At 38.1% G+C, this 23,211-nt stretch overlaps 1 pseudogene; it reads left to right on the top strand.

Moving 5' to 3' along the window:
* LOC113196549 (rho GTPase-activating protein 29-like) overlaps positions 1–23,211 on the top strand; it is a 35,109-nt pseudogene that overhangs the window by 2,772 nt on the left and 9,126 nt on the right.

Genomic DNA, 23,211 nt, shown 5'->3' on the forward strand with positions numbered 1-23,211 from the left:
ACCATAACATTAAATCAAAGCCTAAACCTCATCCTACCACTAGCCATAACACTATCACTAATCCTAAAACTAGTCTCAACCCTCGCCCTAGTTCTAAAGCAAAACTGAGCAATAGCCCTAATCTAGCCTAGCCTAAGAGTAACGCTAAACCTGGCATTAGCCCTATCACTAACTCTTACCCTAACCCTAACACAAAACCTAACCCTACACCTAGGCTTAATCCTAGAACTAATTCAAGTTGTATCCCTAACCCTGATCAGTAACACTGATCCTGACTCTGACCCTAACACTAACCCTATCTCTAAACATCTCCCTCAACCTAAACCTAATCTCAACACTAGACCTTGACCTTGACCAAATGCTATCTCTAACCATAACCCTAGTCCTTACATTAGCTGTAGTCCGACACTAGCCCTAACCTAATGCAAAACCTACCCCTAATCTGAGCCCTTACTCTAGTTTTAATAGTATCCCTAACCCTATTTCTAGCCCTAACACTTAACCTAAAACTAACCATAAACCTAAAACTTGTCCTTACCCGAAACCTAAACCAAACCATAGCCCTATTCCTAACCATAACACTAGACCTCAACCTAGATATAATTTTATCCATTACCCTAACCATAACCTTAAAAAAATTCTAACCCTAGGCCAAACCTTAACCATATCCCTATCCTAACCATAAACCTAGTCCTAACTGTATCTCTAATCCTATCAATTACCTGAACCATATCTTTAAACAAAGTTTATCCCTAGGCCTTACTCTAACCCTATGCCTTACCCTAAACCTGTCCATTATAGTAAACCTAACCTGAATCTGAAACCTAACCATATCCATTACTCTAATCCTAATGCTAATTTTAGCCCTAACACTAAACCTTAACTTAACCCATACCCTAACCCTGACTCTGACCCTAATAATACCCCTAGCTGCAAACCTGAACCTAACCCTCAATGTAAACCTTACTATAGACCTGGTCATACACCTAAACCTAAAACTAAAATTAATCATAACTCTAGAACTGACATTAGCCATAGACTTTATCCTAGCACTAACCCTAGCACAAACCATACCCCTAATCATAGAACTAAGTCTAGCTAGCCTTAATGCTAATCCTGACCTTAACCAGAGCCCTAACACTAATTTACCCAAGCCCTAGCCCAAAATGTAGATGTAACATCATATTGCAAAATGTAGATGTACATCATACTACCCTAACCTTAACGCTAACCCTAATAATATCCCAACTCTAGGCCAAAATCTAACACTAACCTTAGGGCTAATCCTACGCCTAAATTAACCCTAATCCTAAACCTAATCCTATCCCTATCCCTATGACTAACTCTAACGCTCACTCTAGCCCTATCCCTAGTTCAAAACCTATCCCTTAACATAACCCAAACCCTAGCCCTATCCCTAGCCCCAACTCTAACTCTAACCATAATCCAAGCCCTAAACTGGTTGTAAACCGTAACCTTAAGCCCAAACCTCACCCTAACACTAGCCCTAAACCTAATGCTAATTGGAAAACTAGCTCTAACCCTACCCTATCCCTAAAACAAAACTGAGTCATAATCCTAACCCTAACCCTTATCCTAAACCAAATATTAACTTTACACCTATCCCTAAACTTAGCCCTAATTTGAGTCCTAACCCTAATCATAGAAATAACCCTGACCCTGACTCGAATTCTAACAGTACCCCTAGCTCTAAACATTGCCCTAACACAAACCCTAGAACTAGCCCTAATCAGAAAACTAGTCCTGTCATTAGCCATAGCCCTAATGCTAACACAAATCCTAACCTAACCCGAGCCCTGACTCTAAACCTAACCCTATCCCTTACCTTAAGCCAAACCCTGTCTCTAATAGTACTATAGTCCTAAACTTAATCATTAGCCTACCCCAAACCCTAACTCTATTACTAGTCCTAAACCTAGCCCTAATTCTAGATTTAACCCTAATCCTAACCCTGACTCTTATTATGATCATTACACTAAACCTAAATCTAAACCTGACCCTAACCCTATATTGAACCCTAACACTAGCCTTACCGGTAAACCTATACATAAACCTATCAGTAACACTAGCACTAGTCCAAACTTAATCCTAAATAGAGTCATAAATCTAGCCTTAGCCCTAAAAAACCCTAGCACTAGCCATAACAATAACACTTAACCTAACATAAAGTCTAAACATATCACTTGACCAAACACTAGTCCTTATTGGCCTTAAATATAAAACTAATCCTAACCCAACAATGACCCTTAACCTAATAGAAACACTAGCTCTAAACCTTATTCTAAACCTAAACCTAGCCCTATCATAGACTTATCCATAACCATGACCCTAACACTAGCCATAACCATATCCCTAGCTCTTATATTACACATAGCCCTAATGTTAGCCCTAAACATCACACAAAACCTAGCCCTTATCCTAGCCCTAAAACCTAGCCCTAATCATAACCTTAACCATAAACTTAGACCTAATCCTAATGCTAACCCTTGTGCTAGCTTTAACTCTAACTGAAACTCTAATCCTTAGCCTAAAGATAGCCCTAAACCTAAATTTAACCCTAGCCATGACTCAAACCCTAATCCTCACGCTAGCCCTAACCCTAACTCAAATGCATACACTTACCCTAAACCTAACCCTAACATTAACCCTAGGCCTAAGCCTAACCTTAACCCTAATCTTAATCTTAACTCTAGCCCTAACCTTAGCTATAACCCTATACATTACCCTAAAGATAAGCCTAACAAAAATGCTATCCCTAGGCTTAATGATAACCCTATCACTAACACTAATCTATCCATTACTCTAAAGCTAACCAGAACCATAAACCTAATTCTATCCATTACCCTAACCCTAACCCTAACCCACCGCTAATTCAAGCATTAACCCTAAATCTTAACCTAAAAAAAAAAAAAAAAAAAAAAAACCTACCTGGAACCTGACCCTAATAATACACCTAGCTCTAAAACTGACCCCTACCCTAAACCTAACCCTTATTCTAGACATAGCCATAACCTAACACTAAAAATAATACTAACCATAATCCTACACCTGACATTAGCCCTAGCCCTAGTTGTAGCCTTAGCCCTAACACAATCCCTCAGCTAAACCGGAAACCTAGCCTTAATCCTAACCCAAAACCTAACCTTATCCCTAACCCTTATTTTAACCCTCGCTTTAGCCCTAAAGCAAGGTATAACCCTATCCGTTCTCCTAAATCTAATACTAATCCTAAGACTAACACTAACCCTAACCCTAGGCCTAACCCTAACACTAACCCTAGTGCTAACCCTAGCCCTAATTTAGCCCTAACCAGAAACCTACCCTTAACCCTAGCCCAAAGACTAACTCGAACTCTTGCCCTAACCCTATTTCTAGTTCAAACCCTATCCTTTACCATAACCCTAACATTAGCCCTAACCTTAGCCCTAACCCTAGCCATAGCCCTAAACCTAGATCTAACCATAAAAATAAATCTAAGCCTAAACTTCACCCTACCACTAGCCTTAACACTATCATTAATCATAAAACTAGCCCTAACCCTAGGCTTAGATCTAAAACAAAACTGAGCCATAGCCCTATAGCTAACCCTAGCCTAACCTTAACCATAGACCTGTTATTAGCCCTATCCCTAGCCCTAATCCTACTTCTAAGCCTAGACTTAATCCTAACGCTAATTTTAAACCTGGCCCTAATCCTAAATTTATCCCTTGTTCTACCACTAAACATAGCTGTAACATCATACCTTACCCTAACCCTAATGCTAACCCTAATCCTAGCCCTAAAGTGAGGCCTAAATCTAACACTAACCCTAGCACTAATCCTAGCACTAATTTAGCCCTAACAGTAAACCTAACCCTATCCCTATCCCTAAGACAAACTCTAAATCTCTCCATAGCCATATCTCTAGTTCTAGACCTATCCTTTACTTTAACCCAAACGCTAGCCCTATCCCTAGCCCCAAACTAAGCCCTAACTTTTGCCAAAGGCTTAAACCTAGATCTAAAACTAAAATTAAGTATAAACCTCACCTTAACACTAGCTTTAACCCTAATGCTAATTGGAAAACTAGGCCTAAATCTACCCTAACCCTAAAACAAAACCGAGCCATAACCCTGACCCTTAACCTAAACCAAACCCGAAAGCTACACCCAGCCCTAAACCTAGCCCTAATTTTAGTCCCAACCCTAATCTTAGAAATAAACCTGACACTGACTTGGCCCCTAACATTAACCCTAGCTCTAAACATTGCCCTAATGTTAACCCTAGAACTAACCCTAAACAGAAATTTTGTTCTTTCACTAGCCATATCCCTAATGATAACACAAATCCTAGCCCAAATCTGAGACTTAACCCTATTTTTTAACTCTAATCCTAACCCTAACCCTAGCCCAAAACCTAACCCTAACCCTAACCCTACCTTAAATCCTTTCCCTTTCCATAATGCAAACCCTAACTCTAATGATACCCTAGTCTTAAACTTAATCCTTATCCTACCCAAAACTCTAACTCTAATACTAGTCCTATCCTAGCCTCTTTCTAGCTCTAAACGTAATCCTAAACCTGACCATTATTCTGAACCTAACCCTAACCCTAAGTTTAAACCTGACAATAACACTAAAGCCAAAACCTAACACTTCCCATACCGGTAAACCTATACTTAAACCTAACAGTAACACTAATGCTAGACAAAACCTAATCCTAAATATAGTCATAAATCTAGCCCTAGCCCTAAACAAAAACCTAGCACTAGCCCTAACAATGATCATTAACCTAACTTAAAGACCAGCCCTATACCTAGACCCAACACTAGTAATAATTCTGGCAATCAATGTAAACCTAAACCTATCCTGAAAAATGATCCTTAACCCTAAACAAACTCTAACTCTAAACCCTATCCTAACCCAAAACCTAACCCTAACACTAGATATTTCTACAACCTTGACCCTAAAACTAGCCATAAACATATTCCTACCTCTTATATTTCCCATAACCCTAACATTAGCCCTAAACCTCACACAAAAACTAGCCCTTATCCTATCCCTAAACCTAGCCCTAATTGTAATTCTAACCATAGCCCTAGACCTAAGCCTAATCCTACACTCGCCCTAGCCCTAAATGTAGCTCAAACTCTAACCCTTACCCTAAATATGACCCTAACCCTAACCCTATCTGAATCTAACCCTAACCTTCGCCCAAGACCTAACCCTATCACAAATGCTAATACTTACTCTAAATATATGTCTGACACTAACCCTAAGCCTAAATGTAAACTTAGCCCTAATTGTAACCTAATGCATAGTCCTAACTTTAGCTCTACCAATATACATTATTCTAAAGATGAGCCAAACTCATATGCTAACCCTAGGCATAACACTAATTCCTATCACTAACACTACACTATCCATTTCTCTAAATCTAACCTGAACCCTAAACATAATCCTATCCATTACTCTATCTGTATCCCTAACCCTAAAGCTAATTCAATTTTTTACACTAAAACTTATCCTAAGTCAAACCCTACCTGGACCCTGACCCTAATAATATACCTAACTTTAAACCTGAACCTTACCTAAATCTCAAACTTACACTAGACCTAACAATAACCTAACCCTAAACTAAAACTAACCATAAATCTAGACCTGACACTAGCCCTATTGCTAATCCTAGCCTTAGCCCTAACACAAACCCTCATCCTAGAACTAAATATAGCATTAATCCTAATCCTAGCCCTAACTCTAATTCTAACCCTGGCCCTAGCCCTAAATCTAGCTATAACCCCATGCCTTCCCCTAACCCTAACCCTAACCCTAACTCTAAGTCTAACCCTAATTTAGTCCTAACCCTAAACCTAACCCTAACACTAGCCCTAAGACTAAATCTAACTCTCACCCTAGCCCAATTTCGAGTCAAACTCTATCCGTTAATAACCCTACACTAGCTGTAACCTTAACCCTAAACCTAGCCATAGCCCTAAACCTAGATGTCACCATAACATTAAATCTAAGCCTAAACCTCACAAATCCACTAGTGCTAACACTATTGTTAATCTTAAAAGTAGCCCTAGCTGTAAAACAAAACTGGGAAAAAGCCCTAACACTAACCCTAACCAAACCAAAATCCTAGACTTGATATTAGACCTATCCCAAATTCTTACCCTAAGCCTTACACAAACTCTAACCCTACACCTAGCCTTAACCCTAGCCCTAATTGGAGTCTATCCCTAACTCTGATCAGTAATACTGATCTTGAATCTGATGGTAACACAAACCCTATCTCTAATCATCACCCTAAACCTAAACCTAATCTACACACTAGATTTAAACATAATGCTAAACATAACACTAGCCCTAATAATAACCCTAGTTCTAACAAACTAGCCATAGTCCAAAATAGCCCTAACCTAACTTAAAATCTCGACCTAATCAGAACCTTAACCCTCACTTTAACTCTAGCCAAAACAATAACCCTAGCCCTAACACTTAACCTAATCCTAACCATAAACATAAACCTTGTCCCTATCCGAAATCTAACCCAAACCATAGCCCTAATCCTAACCATAATCCAAGCCCTATCCCTAGCTCTAATCTTATCCATTAACATAACCATAACCCTAACCAGATTATAACCCTAGGCCTAACCCTAACCAAAGCTCTAGCCTAACAATAACCCTAGTCCTAACTGTAGCTCTAATCTAATCTATTACCCTAACCATAACCCTAACTGAATTCTATCCATAGGCCTAAACCTAACTCTATCCTTAACCCTAATCCTGTCCATTACTCTAAATCTAAAATTTACCCTAAACTTAAACATATCCATTACCCTAAGCTTAAAAATAACCCTAATGCTAATTTGAGCCCTAAGCCTAATCCTTAACCTAACACATACCCTAACCCTGAATCTTACCCTAATAATACTGTTAGCTGAAAACGTGACCCTAACCTTCACCCTAACACTTACAATAGACCTGGCCATAATCCTTACCCTAAAACTATCCCTTACCGTAACCCTAGACCTGACATTAGCCGTATACCTAATCCTAGCCCTAACCGGAACACAAATCCTATCCCTAAACGTATTCCCAAGCCTAGCCTTCATCCTAACCCTAACATTAACCCTAGCCCTAACCCTAATTTTATGCTTAGCCCTAGCCCTAAATGTAGCTGTAACATTATACCTTACCCTAATCCTAATGCTAACCCTAACCCGAACCCTTAACCTAAGCCTAAACCTACCAGTAATCATAGTTCTAATCTAGTCCTAATTTAGCCCTAACCCTAAACCTAACACTATAATTAGCCCTTAGACTAACTCTCTCAACCTAGCCCTATTCCTAGTTCTAAACCTATCTGTCACCATAACAAAAAACCTATCCCTAGCCTTAGCCTCAACCCTAGCCCTAATATTCACCGTAGTCCTAAACCTGAATCTAACCCTAACCTTTAGCCTAAAGCTCACTCTAACACTAGCCCTAACTCAAATGCTAATTGGAAATCTAGCCCTAACAGTACCCTAGCCCTAAAACAAATTCGAGCCATAACCCTAACCCTAACCCTTAACCTAAGCCAAAACCTAACCCTACACCTAGAACTAAATGTAACCCTAATTTGAGTCCTAACCCTAACCCTAGAAATAACCCTGACCCTTACTCGGATCCTACGAGTAACCTTAACTCTAAATATTGACCTAATGCTAACCCGAGAACTAGCCCTAATAGGAATCCTAGTTCTTTCATTAGCTATAGCCTTAATGCTAATGCAAATCCTAGCCTGATTCCGAGCCCTAAACCTAGGATTAACCCTAAACCTAACCCTAACCCTAACTCTAACTGTACCTCTAACCCTATCCTTTACCCTAAGCCAAACCCTCACCCTAATGCTAGCCTAGTCCTAAGCATAATCCTTAGCCTACCTTAAACCCTATCTCTATTACTAGTCATAACCCTAGCCCTTATTCTAGCTCTAACTCTAACTCTAACCCTGACCCTTATTCTGACCCTAACACTAACCCTAGGTCTAAATCTTACACCCTAAAGTGAACCCTACCCCTACTGGTAGCACTATACCTAAACCTATCAGTAACACTAGCACTGAACCAAACCTAATCCTAAATAGAGTAATAAATCTAGACTTAGCCCTAAATAAAAAGCTAGGACTACCTCTAAAATAACTGTTAACATAACGTAAAGACTAACTCTATTCCTAGACCCAACGCTAGTCCTAAATCTGGCCCTCACCCTAAACCTAACCCTAACCCAAAAATGTCAGTTACCCTAAAACAAACCCTACCTCTAAAACTTATCCTAACCCCAAACCTAACTAGAACACTAGACTTATCCATAACCTTAACCCAAAAACTTGCCATAAGCATATCCCTAGCTCCTACATTATCCATAGCCATAATGATAGCCATAAACTTCACACAAAACATTTCCATTATCCTAGCCCTAAACCTAGCTATTATTGCAACACTAACCATAAGCTAGACCTAACCTTAAACCTTTCCCTAGCTCTAACACTTATTCTAGCTCAAACTCTAACCTTAATCTAGACATAACCCTAACCCTAACATTAGCCCTATATCTAACCCTAACCTTCTTGCTAGCCCTAATCCTAGGTCAAATGCTAACACTTACCCCAAAACTAATCCTGACACTAACCCTGACCTAACCTTAAACCTAGTCCTAATTCTAACCTTAACCCTAGCTCTAACCTTAGCTCTAACCCTATCCATTATTTTAAAGATATGCCTAATCCAAATGCTAACCCTAGGCCTAACACTAACATTATTGCTAACAATAACCCTATTCGTTACTCTAAACCTAAACTGAAACTTAAACCTAACCCTATCAATTACCCTAATCCGGACCCTAACCCTATATCTAATGCTAATTCAAGTCTTAACCCTGAATCTTAACCTAAACTAAACCCTATTTGAACCCTGACCCTAATAATACACCTAGCTTTAAACCTGACCTTTAATCAAAATCTAAAACTTACAGTAGACCTAGCCATAACCTAACTCTAAAACAAACCGTAACCACAAATCCTGATGTGAAATTAGCCCCAGCCCTAATCCTAGCCCTAACCCTAACACAAACACTAGTCCTCATCTTAGGTCTATACCTACCGTTAATCATAACCCAAACCCTACCTCTAGCCCTATCTCTAATTTTAACCCTTGCCCTAGACCTGAACTTAGGTATAACCCCATCCTTTTCCATAACCCTATCACTAACCCTAACCCTCACACTAACCATATCTCTAGCCCTAACCATCTTCCTAACGCTAACACTAACCCTAGCACTAATTCTAGCCTTAATTTAGCCCTAACCCTTACTCTACCCCTAACCTTGGCCTAAGACTAAATCTAACTCTCCCCAGCCCAATATCTAGCTCTAACCCTATCCATTACAATAAACCCAACGCAAGCCCTAACCTTAGAAAAACCCTTGCCCTAGACCCTACCCTAGATCTAACCATAACTCTACATTTGACCCTAACCATAAGCCTAATCCTCAATCTACCACTAGACCTAAAACTATAGCTAATCCAAAAACGAGCCATAACCCTAGCTTTATCACTTAAAGAAAACCGAGCCATTGTCCTAACCCTAAAGGTTAACCTAAAAAAAAAAAAAAAAAAAAAAGACCTAAACCTAAACCTAGCCATAACCTTCTAGCTCTAATTCATGTACTCGTCCTAAAATTAACCCTGACCCTGACTTATAACCTAACACTAACCTTAGTTCTAAATATCACACTAACCATAAAGATAATGCTAACACTAGTTCTAGACCAAATACTAACTCTAATCATAACCTTAGTTCTTATATTATCCATAGACATAACCCTAGCCCTCAACCTAACAGAAAAACTAGCACTAATTTGAGCCCTAACCCTATATATAAACCTAAACTTACACCTAAACTTAGCCCTAACACTAATCCTAAACCTAGCCTTAAACCTAGCTCTAACTCTGTCACTTACCCTAAGCCAAACCCTATCTATAATGCTAAGCTTGGTCCTAATCCTAATCCATAGAATAATCCAAACCTTAACCCCATTACTAGTCCTAACTCTAGCCCTCATTCTAGCTCTAATCCTAACTAAAATCTTTATTCTAACACAAACTCTCAGTCTAAATCAGACCCTAACCCTAAACCAAACCCTGAATATTGACCTACGAGTAAATTTATACCTAAACCTAAGACTAACAGTATCCCTAGACCTAAGCCTAATCCTAAATATAGCCATAACTCTAGACCTAGAGCTAAAAATAACCTGAGCCGTAGCCCTAACATAATTGTTAACCTAATGCAAACATTAACCCTATTCTTGGACGTAACTCTAGTACTAATTCTGGCTTTCACCTTAAATCTAACTCTAACAAAAACATTGACCCTAAAACTAACACTAAACCTAGCTCTAAACCTGAACCTAACCCAAAACCTAAACCTGTCACTAGAAGTAGCCATAACTCTAACCCTAAAACTCACTCTAATCAGAACCCTAGATCTTATGTTACACATAGCCTTAACCCTGGGCCTAAACCTAACACAAAACCTAGCCCTAATCTGAGGCCCAAACCTACCCTAAGCATAACCATAATCCTAAATGTAGCTCTAACCCTAACCATTGACTTACATGTAACCCTAGGTCAAAGTCTAACCCTTAACCTAAACATATCCCTAGCCCTATTCCTAAACCTAAACCTAACCTTAGACCTAATCTTAATTTTAACCCCAGTACCAACACAAGCTTTTACCCTAACATTACTCTAACCCTAGCCCTAAACCTAACCCTATTCCTAACCATAATCATAAACCTAAACCTTGACCTAACCCTAAACCTAACCCTTGCCATAAACTGAACCGTAACCCTTACCATAAATCAAAATTAAACCTAACCCTAAACCTAAATTTAAGCATAACATAAGCTTAACCCTAAACTTAATCTTACATCTAATTCAATACATTATTCTAAAACTAACCCTAATCCTAATGAAAAGCCTAGGCCTAACCCCAACCCAAACCCTAACCATAAACATAAACCTAACCCAGACCTAACACTAAACCTAACACTGCTCCTAACCCTAACAGTATCTTAATCCCTAACCCTTACCCTAACACTAAATCTAGCCCTAGCCCTGACCATAATGGTAACTCTACCCTAACCCTAACATTAAACCTAGCCTTTATCCTATCCCTAATTTAACCCTATTCCTAACCTTAATTCTAACTTTAGAATTAACTTTAAATCTCACACAAGACCTATCTCTACGTCTAACCCTATCCCTTACTGTAACCCTAACCCAAGCTCTAACCCTAGTCATATCTCTTGCACTATCCTTAGCCCTAGTACTAACTCTAGATCAAAACCTATCTCTAAAACTAACCCTATCCTGATGCCTCAGCCTAACCCTGATACTAGCTCTAACCCTAATGCTAATCCTAAAAATAACCATAAGCCTAGCCCTAGCCCTAAAACTATATCGAGCCATACCCCTAACACTAACCCTTACCCTAGACCAAACCCTAACCCTACACCAGCCCTAATCCTATCCCTAATTTGAAACCTAACCCTTACCTTAAACACAACCATGACACTGACTCATATCCAAACACTAAACCTAGCTCTAAACATCACCCTAACCTTAAACCTAACCCTAAATTTAGACCTAGCCCCTAAACCTAATGTTAAAACTATCCCTAATTGTAACACTAGTTCTTACAATAGCGGTAACCATAACACTAGCCGTAACCATAATACAAAACTAGCGCTAATACAAGCCCTAACAAGAGCTTTAACCCTAAACCTAACCCTAACCCTGGTCTTAAAGCTAGCTCTAACCCTATCCCTTACCCTAAGCCAAACCCACACCTTAATGCTAACAGTATTCTTAGCACTAATCCTTAGCCTAATCAAAACACTAACTCTATAACTAGTCCTAACCCTAGCCTTCATTCTAGATCTAACCATAACCCAAACCCTAACCCTATCCCTGACCAGTATTCTGACCCTAATACTAATCTTTGGTCTAAACCTAAACCTAACCCTAAACTGAAACCTAACACTATCCCTACTGGTAAACTTATACCTAAACTGAACTCTAATACTAGACCTAGACCTAAACCTAATCTTAATATAGCCATAACTATAGCTCTAGACCTAAAGACAAACTATATGTAGCCATAAAAATAACACTTAACCTAACCAAAACTCCAACCCTACCTCTAGACCTAACCCTAGTCCTAATATTGGATTTAATCATAACCATTACCCTACCCGAACACTGTTTCTGACACTAACACAAACCCTAGCTCTGAACTTCACCCTAACACTAACACTCACCGAAAAACTACACCTAGTCCTAATAGATCATATAACTAGTCCTAATCATTACACTAGTTCTTACATTAGCCATAGCCCTAACCTATCACCAAAGCTACCCCTAATCCAAGCCCTACATTAGATTTAACACTTAAAATAAACCTAACAATAATCCTAGCCCTAACCATAACCCTAAGCCTAACCTTAGACCTAATCCTAAAAATAATCTGAGCCATAAACCTAGCTCCAACCCTATTCGTTACCATAAGATAACTATTATCCTTATGGTAACCCAAGGCGGAACCCTTATCCTAGCATTAGCCTTAACCCTATCCATTAACCTACACCTAACCTGAACCCTAAACCCAACTGTGTCATTACCCAATCCCTAAACATAAGACTAATTTGATCCCTAAACCTAAATCTTAACCTAAGCCAAACCCTAAACTTGTCCCTGACTCTATTAATACCCATAGCCCTAAACATGACCCTAGCAAGAAACCTAAACTTTACAATACACCTAGCCATATACCTAACCCTAAAACTATCGCAAATTGTACCCTAGACTTGACATTAGCCCTAGATATTATCCTAGCCCTAACCCTAATACAAAACTTAGCCCACATCCCAGCCATGAAACTCGCCTTAATCATAACCCTAAACCTAAGGTTAGCCCTAACATTAATCCTAATTCTCACCTTAATCCTAAAACTAGCTATATTCCCATCACTTACCCTAACCCTAACCCTAACCCTAAACCTAACACTAACCCTAGCCCTAACCCTAGGCCTAACCCTAACTCTAACCATAGCTCTCATCCAAGCCCTAATTTAGCCCTATCCCTAACAGTAACCCTAGCCCTAAGACTAACTCTAACTTTCACAATAGCTCTATTCCTAGTTCTAACCCTATCCCTAACCATCACCATACACCTAACCCTAAATGTAGACCTTCCCTAGCCCTATACTTAACCCTATCTCTAAACCTAGAAATAAACCTAAATTTAAATTTTACCCTAACCCAGAGACTAAATCTAAACATAACTGTACTCTAATCTCTAATCCTTAACCTAAGCCTAACTCTCACACTTACACTAGCCCTAACCCTAAGACTGATCTTAAAACTAGCCCTAAGCCTACCCCTAGCCCTAAAACAAAACCGAGTCATAGCCATAACCTTAACCCTTATCCTTAACCAAACACTAACCCTACACCTAGCCCTATCCGTATCCCTAATTATAGTTCCAACCCTAACCTAAAAACTAACCTTGACCCTGACTCTGACCCTAACAATAACCTGGCTCTAAACATCATCATCACCGTAAACCTAACCTTAACACTATACCTAGACCTAACTCTAACTCAATAACTAGCTGTAATCATAAACCTATTTCATACATTAGTGGTAGCCTTAATCCTATCCCTAAACTAACCCAAAACCTGGCCTTATTCCGAGTCCTAAACCTAGCTTTAACCCTAAACTTAAACTTAACCCTAACCCAAACACTAGCTTTAATACGATAAATAACCCTAGCCCTAACCTTAGGAATAACTCTACCAATTACCCTAATGATGATCCTAACACTTCTGATAACGCTAGGCCTAACCCTAACCCTATACATTACACTAAACCAAGCCTAAACCCTAAACCTAACAGTGTCAATACCCTAACCCTAATTCTAACCCTAATTCTAACACTAATTAGAGCCCTGCACCTAAACACTAACTTAACCCAAACCCTAATCCTGACCCTGATTCTAAGAATAACCCTAGATCTAAACCTGACCCTAACCAAAAACCCAACCCTTACACTGGACCAAGCCATTAACCTAACACTAAATCTATCCCTAATTGTAACCCTATAATTCACAGTAGTTATAGCCCTAATACTATCTCTAACCCTAAAACAAATCCTAGTCCTCATTGTAGCCCTAAACGTAGCCTTAATCATAAATCTAACCCTAACCCTAGTTCTAACCCTATACTAACCTTCGGCCTTGCCCTAAACCTAGCTATAATTACATCATTAGCCTAAACTAAACACTAACTATAACCCTAACCCTAATGATAACCCTTGCCTTATTCTTAGACCTAGAACTAACCCTAGATCTAAAACTAATTCCAAATCTAACCCTAACTTGATGCCTAATCCTAAACCTAAAACTAGCCATAACCCTAGCCCTAACACAATCCTAGCCGTAATTTAGCCCTATCCCTAAACCTAACCCTAACCCTAACCCTAGCCCTAAGACTAACACTAACTCTCCCACTAGCTCTATCACTCGTTCTAACCCTATCCCTTACTGTAACACTAACCCTAGTACTAACCCTTGCCCTATACTTATCACTAGCATTAACCTTAGGCAAAGTGTAATTCTAAATCTAGTCCTAACCCAAAGCTTAAGCCTACCCCTAACACTGCCCCAAACCACAACCCTAATCCTAAAACGAGCCTAACCCTAGCCCTAGCCCTATAACAAACCGAGCCATAGCTCTAACCCTAACCATTAACCTAAACCAAACCCTAACCTTACTCCTAGCCCTAACCCTAGCCCTAATTTGAGTTGGAAACCGAACCCTAAAACTAACCCTGAATCTGACATTGACCCTAACACTTCTAGCTCTAAACATCACCCTAACCCTAAACCTAAACCTAACACTAAACCTAGCACTAAAAACCTAATAGTAGCCCTAATTTTAAACCTAGTACTTACATTAGCTGTAACCCTAACCCTAGTCATAACATAACCCCAAACCTAAAACTAATCCAAGCCCTAACCCAAGCTTTAAACCTTACCTAATCCTAACACTACCCCTAATTGTAACTATAACTCTTGCCTTAAATTGATATCTAACTCTATTCATTACCATAACAATAACCCTAACCATAATGATAATCCTAGGCATAAACCTTACCCAATCCTGAATCCTAACACTTCCATTACCCTAAACATAATCTGAATCCTAAACCTAACCCTATCATTACCCTAACCCTAATCCTAAAACTAACAAACTAGAAACCTTAACCTATCCCAAACCCTAACCCATACCTTGACCCTAATAATACCAATAGTTCTAATCTTGACCATAACCCAACACCTAATCCTTAACCTGACATAGCCATAAACCTAATCATAAAACTATATTTTACTATAATTCTGAACCTGAAATTAGCTGTAGCCATAATCCTAGCCCTAACCCTAAAAACACACCTAGCTCTCCTCCCAGCCCTAAACCTAGCCTTAATCATATCCCTAAAACTAGGCCTACATCTAACCCTAATTCTAACCTTCACCCTACCTCTAAACTTAGCTATAATGTCCTCCTTTAACCTAAATTTAAACTTAACCCTAACCCTAGGCTTAATCTAAACACAAAACTAGCCTTAATACTAGTCCTAATTTAGCTCTATCTCTAACCCTATCCTAACCCTAGCCCTAAGACTAATTCTAACCCTTACCCTAGCCCTAGCCCTAGTTCTATCCCTATCCACTACTGAAAACCTAACATTAGCCCTGAAACTTGTCCTAAAGTTGATCCCAGCCCTAACCCAACTCTAAATCCAACTTTAAACCTAAATATAAGCCCAAAACTAACACTAGCCATAACCCTAATGCTAATCCTAAAACTAGCCCTAACCTTAAACTTATCAGTGAAACAAAACTGAACAATAGACCTAACCCTAAACCTTAACTTAAACCAAACACTAACACTACACTTAGACTTAAACCTAGCAATAATTCAAGTCCTGAGCCTCACCTTGAAACTAATCCTGACCCTGACTCATATCCTAACACTCACCATAGATCTAAACACTGCTCTAAATTCAAACTGAACACTAACATTAACATTAGCACTAATTCGAGTCTTAATGCTAACCATAAAACTAACCCTGACCCTGACTCCTATCCTAATGAGAACTGTAGTTATAAATATTACCCTAAACTTAAACCTAACCCTACCACTCAACCTACCCCTAACCCTAACCCTAAAACTAACCTTAATGGTAACCCTAGATTTTACATTAGCTTTTACCCTAATTCTAGCCCTAAACCTAACACAAAAACTAGTCCTAAACTGAGCCCTAAACCTAGCATTAACTCTAATTCTAACCCTAACCATAGCCCTAACACTATATCTAAATCAATTCCTTAACCTATGTGAAACCCTAACCCTAAGAGTAACCCTATACCTATCCCTAGTCCTTAGACCAACCAAAATCCTAACCCTATTAATAGTTCTAACTGTAGCCTTCATTTTAGCTATAACACTATCCCAAACCCTAACCCTAACGTGACCTTTATTCTGACCCTAACACTAAACCTAGGTCTAACCCTAACCCCAACCCTAACCCACAATTTACCATAATCCTATCCTTAGACCTAACTCTGAACCTAACTCTCAGCCTAGCACTAATCATAGCTCAAAACCTAACTCTTATGCTAAACATAACCCTAAACCTAATCTGAGTTCTAACCCTCACCTTAACCCTAACACAAGACCTAATCCTAACCATAACCCCAGCCCTAACCTTAACTCTATCTGTATCCATTACCCTAAAAATAACCCTTACCATAATGCTAACCCTAGGCTTAACCCTAACCCTATCACTTTCCCCAAACCTATCAATTATCCTAAACCTACCCTGAACCCTATACCTAACCCAATCATTACGCTAACCCTAACCCTAATGCTAATTTGAGCCCTAACCTAACCTCAAACCTAAATCAAACCCTAACACTGACCATGACTCATAATTCCCCTAGCTATAAACCTGACTCTTACCTACCTATTACACTAGACCTAGCCATAAACCTAACCCTAAAACTATTCCTAACCTTAACCCTACACCTGATATTTACCCTTGCCTTAAACCTAGCCCTAAATCTAACACAAATCCTACCCCTTAACCCAGCCCTAAATATAGCCTCAATTTTATACCTAACCCAAACCCTAGGCCTAAATCTAACACTAACCCTAGCCCTAATTTTAGCACTAATTTAGCTCTATCCCTAACCCTGACCCTAACTCTAGCCCAAATACTAACTCTAACTCTCACCCTAAACCTAACCCTAGTTCTAACTCTATCCCTTACCAGAACCCGAATCCTATTCCTAACCATTGGTGTAATCTTAGCCGATTTATAGCCCTGGGCATAACCCTAGATCTAACCCTAACTATAAATCTAACCCTAACTCTAATCCGAAACCTAAACCTAACACTATCCCGAATGCTAATGTTAATCCTAAAACTAGCTCTAACCTGAGCTCTAGCCTTAAAATAAAACCGAGTCATAGCCATAACCCTAAGTCTTAACCTAAACCACACTCTAACCCTACACCTAGCCCTAAACATATCCCTAATTCTAGTCCTAACACTAACCTGAAAATTAACCCTGACCCTGACTCTGACCCTAACACTAATCCTGGCTCTAAACATCATCATCACCGTATACCTCAATCTAACACTAGACCTAGCTCTAACTCTAAACCTATAACTAGCACTAATCATAACCCTACCTCATACATTAGCCGTAGCCTTAACCCTAGCCCTAGCTAAACCAAAAGCTAGCCTTAATCCGAGTCCTAAACCTAGCTTTAACCCTAAACTTAAACCTAACTCTAACCGAAAACTAGCCAAATCCTATACATAACCCTAGCCCTAACCTTTTGTCTAAACCTATCAATTACCCTAACAATAAAATAACTCTAAACCTTAAACTAACCCTAGGCCTAAACTTAACCCTATCCATTACACTAAATCAAACCTAAACCCTAATACTAACCCTCTCATTACCCTAAACATAAATCCTAACATAATCCAAACCCTAACCTTGACCCTGACCCTAAAAATAACCCTAGATATAAACCTAAATCTTACCCTAAACCTAATCCTTGCACTGAAACAAGCCATAAACCTAATACTAAATCTAGCCCTAATGATAACTCTAGACCTGACATTAGCCTTAGCCCTAATACTATCCCTAACCCTAACACAAACCCTAAACCAGATTGTAGCCATAAACCTAGCCTTAATTATAACCCTAAGCCTAACTAAGCTGTAATCCTAAAACTAACACTTGCCCTAGCCCTAAACCTAGCCAAAACCACATTCCTTACACTAAATGTAACCCAAACTCTAACACTAACCCTTTTCATCACAATTATTGCCCTATCCTAAGCCCTAGCTTTAACACTAGATAAAAACCTAATTTTAAATCTAAACCTAACTCGATGCCTAAGCCTGAAACTAGCCCTAACCCTGATGCTAATTCTAAAACTAGCCCTAAGCCTAGCTCTAACACTAACCCTAGCCATAATTTAGCCCTATCCCTAACCCCAACCCTAATCCTAGCCCTAAGAATAACTCTAACTCTGACACTGGCCCTATCACTCATTTTAATCCTATCCCTTCCCATAAATTTAAATCTATCCCAAATCCTACTCCTAAACCTTGCCCTATCCTTAGCCCTAGCACTAACCTTAGATAAAAACCTTAGATAAAAACCTAACTCTAAATTTAACCCTAAACCAAAGCCTAAGCCTAAATCTAAGACTAGCCCTAACCCTAACATTAATCCTAAAAATTTCATTAACCCTAACCCTAGCCCTAAAACCAAACAGAGCCAAATTTCTAACCCTAACCCTCAACCTAAACCAAGGCTAACCATACACCTAGCCCTAATCCCAGCCCTAATTCGAGTTTTAAGCCAAATCATTAAACTAACCCTGACCCTTACTCTGACCATAACACTAACTCGAGGTCAAAACATCACCCTAACCCTAAACCTAAACCTAACAGTAAACCCAGCCCTAAAACACTAAAATTAGCCAGAATCATAACCCTAGTAGTTTCATTAGCCATAACACTAACCCTAAACTAACTTAATCCAAAACCTAGTCCTAATCATAACCATAACACTAGCACTAAACTGATTTCTAACTATATCCATTATCATAATCCTAACCCTAACCCTAATGCTAATTCAAGACCTAACTTTAAATCTCAACCTGTCCCAAATCCTAACCCAGAACTTGACCCAAATAATATCCCTATCTCTAAACCTGATGCTAACCCTAAACCTAGCCCTTACACTAGACATACCCATAATCATAACCCTAAAACCATATTTACCCATAATTCTGGACCTGAAATTAGCGCTAGCACTAATCCTAAAACAAACCCTAAAAAAAACCTAGCCCTCATCCTAGACCTAAACCTAGCTTTAAACATAACCTCTAATATAATATATAAAAACATGCTCATTACCTCTAGCTAGCAAATCAAAACTACTCTAAGATATCATCTCACTTCAGTCAGAATGGCAGCTATTATGAAGACAAACAACAAGTGTTAGCAAGGATATGGGGAAAAAGATACACTCATACATTGCTGGTAGGACTGCAAATTGGTGAAGCCAGTTGGGAAAGCAGTATGGAGATTCCTTGGAAATCTTGGAATGGAACCACCAGTTGACCCAGCTATTCCTCATCTCGCACTTTACCCAAAGGACTTAAAAAACAGCATACTACAAGGACACAGCCACATCAATGTTTATAACAGCACAATTCACAATAGCTAAACTGTGTATCCAACCTAGATGTCCTTCAGTGGATGAATGGATAAAAAAAAATGTGGCATTCATACACAATGGAATATTAGTCAGCACTAAAAAAGAACAAAATCATGGCATTTGCAGGTAAATGAATGGTGTTGGAGAAGATAATGCTAAGATAAATCAGCCAATGCCCAATGTTTTCTCTGATATAAGTAGAGTGACTCATAGTTGGGTAGGGAGGGAGAGCATGGGAGGATGAGATGAATTCTAGAAAGGGAAGAGAGGTGGGAGGGAAAGGGAGGGGGAAGGGGATTAGCAAGGATGGTGGAATGTGATGAACATCATTATACAAAGTACATATATGAAGACTTGAAATGGGTGTCAACATTCCTTATATTCAAACAGAGATATGAAAAATTGTGGTATATATGTGTATTAAGAATCATAATGCAAAAAAATATATAGTACATATATAATGGCATAAACTGACACGAACATACTTTATATCCAGAGACACAAAAAAAATGTGCTGTATTTGTGTAATAAGAATTGAAATGCATTCCAGTGTTGTCATGTATTTAAAAAAATAAAATCAATTTTAAAAAAAACAAATATCTTCGCTAAATACATGAGACTCTACTTTTGGATTTTATTTTATTATGTTGATTTGCATATCTCTTTCTAGGCCAATATCTCAAATCTTGAATCATGTAGGTCTACAGTGAATCTTAAAGTCAAGCAGTCTAGATTCTCTAAAATTTCTTTGGCTCTTCCATATCTTTAACATTTTCATATAAATTTTAGAATCAACTTGTTAATTTCTGCATAAAAACAAGCAGTGTTCTTTCAAAATCCTATATACTCAGCAATAAAAGAGAATAAAATCATGGCATTTGCAGATAAATAGATGGTGTTGGAGAAGATAGTTCTCATTGAAGTTAGGCAATCCCAAAGAAACAAATGCCAAATGTTCTCTCTGTTATATGGAGGCTGATTCATTGTGGGGTAGGGAGGGGAAAACAAGGGAAGAATAGACCAACTCTAGAGCAGAGAGGTGGGAGTGGAAGGGAGAGAAAATGGGGTTAGAAATCATGGTGGAATGAGATGGTCATCATTGTGCCAAATACATGTATAAAGACACAAATTGGTATGAATATACTTTGTATACGACCAGAGATGTGAACTACTATGCTCTATATGTGTAATATGAATTGTAATGCATTCCACTGTCATAAGTAAATAAAAAAGAAAAAAAATGTGTGTTTTATAAGAGATCAATAAATGAGATGCTTTTTTCATGTTAGAAATGCAAAATAATAGTTTTTTGTAATATATAAAAAATCTCAAAGTCTAAAAATTATTCCAAATATAATATCATGTGGTGTATTTTTTTTGTCATTTTACCCTTTTTACATACTAACATTTCTGTTGAAAGAACCCAGTTCCCTTGGAACATTTCAGCAATCATTAATGGTAAATGCAGCTGGCACCCATAAGCTCAGAAAATGGAGATTTCCCACAACATGTAGATACTGTGAACACATTTTAATATTCTGAGGTGTTAAATGCGAAGAGGTAAGATCTTTGTGGAATCACAATTTTTATTTTGCTATATACTTTTTAATTATGATTTTACTTATTTAAAGATGTGTGTGTGTTTGTTTGTGCATACACACAAACACACACAAATATATAAATTTGTTGTTTGTTCTCCTGAGAACTAAATTCAGGGTCTTGCACATGCCAGGCACACACTCTACCCCTTCTTAAAATTGTGTTTTTAAATGGGGGTCTTGCTACATTGGGTTGGCCTTCAACTTGTGATCTTCCTGTTTCAACATCTCAAGTAGCTGTAATCATAGATATATGCCAACACATCTGGCTCTGCTAGTACATTTTTAATAAAGTCCCACAGTTTATTTCTAGTTTTCTACTTTGTTTTGCTGTTAAATGTAATTCACAAATCACAAGTAGTACTTTTTAACTTATTTTTGTCATTATTAGTCTGCCTGTATTTTGCTTAGTTGTGAATAATTTTAAGGTGAGTCAATCAATTTTCAAAAATCATTATTTTATAGTGTCTTCTTGTCTGCCATAAATGCATGGCAAACATAGCCATTGTTGCCGACATTGGAAACTTTGGGGGAAAACTCACTTATTTAGAGCAGACTTCTCACACATTGCCAAAAAAGAGCCATATGGCATTCCTTTCATAATAAAAATGTGTGTTACAGATATTGAAAAGACAGCCTTGTGTTTAGTATGTTGTTAACTCTTAAAACTCTAAAAATGTAAATGCCTTTGTGATTTGTTTTAATGAAAAAGAGACTTTAAGAAAGTCAGCACTCACCCTTTGTAATAACTGAATTTCTTTGGAAAATGTTTATTTTTTTGACTTCAACTTGTATTTTTTTAAATATTAAAAAAAATGAAGTAGATACAACAACTCTGTTTAAATGTCTGTATTTATCCCTTTGTACTAAAATAAAATATTTCATACTGTTTTTCTTTTCTCTTCAAGGGAATTTATCACGTGAGTGGCAAAAAGGGAAAAATGGCAAGACTGTGTCAAGCTCTCGAAAACAGAAGGCATTTAGTAGATCTGTCCCAATTTACTTCACATGACATCTGTGAAGTGTAAAAATTATACCTTCTACAGGTTAAATTTTTATTCTAAACCTACCATCAACTGCAAAGAACAAACATATTTTATATTTCATATTTTTCATTGGTGTAGACTATGTCATCACCCGCTCATTATTCTAAGATTTTATAATAATGTACTTTGATTTGGATATATTTCCTTCCAGTATTCTGGTCACTTCATGAGCTCTGCCAGTTGTGAGCACTTTAGTTCTTGGAACTTTTCTTGATTTTTATTGCCCATTTCCCTACCCACCCTGTGTCTTTGTAATTTGTACTTGAAGCTCTTGTTTGGAGATGTGTGTGTGTGTGTGTGTGTGTGTGTGTGTGTGTGTGCACATATACAACACACATGTAAATATTTATAAATTTGTTTTTTTTGTAGTCCTGGGAATTAAAAATTCAGAGTCTTGCACTTGCTTAGCAAGCATACATGTTCTCTAGTTCCCTTACCTTTCCTGTATTGTTCTTTTTTTCTTCAAAATTTTTCTAAGACATTTCCTTGTCTTTTTCTTCTTGACTATTGTAAAGTACTCCATTTGTGAGATTATGTTTTAATATTCAAGAAGTCTGATTTTCTATTTCTTTGATAATATTTTTAAATTATTATAGTATGCTCTTTTATTGTGGATATTCATAGATTTTTCTCATGAAGGGTT

The sequence above is a fragment of the Urocitellus parryii genome, chromosome 9, assembly GCF_045843805.1.
Source record: "Urocitellus parryii isolate mUroPar1 chromosome 9, mUroPar1.hap1, whole genome shotgun sequence".
In the NCBI taxonomy this organism is placed as follows: Eukaryota; Metazoa; Chordata; class Mammalia; order Rodentia; family Sciuridae; genus Urocitellus; species Urocitellus parryii.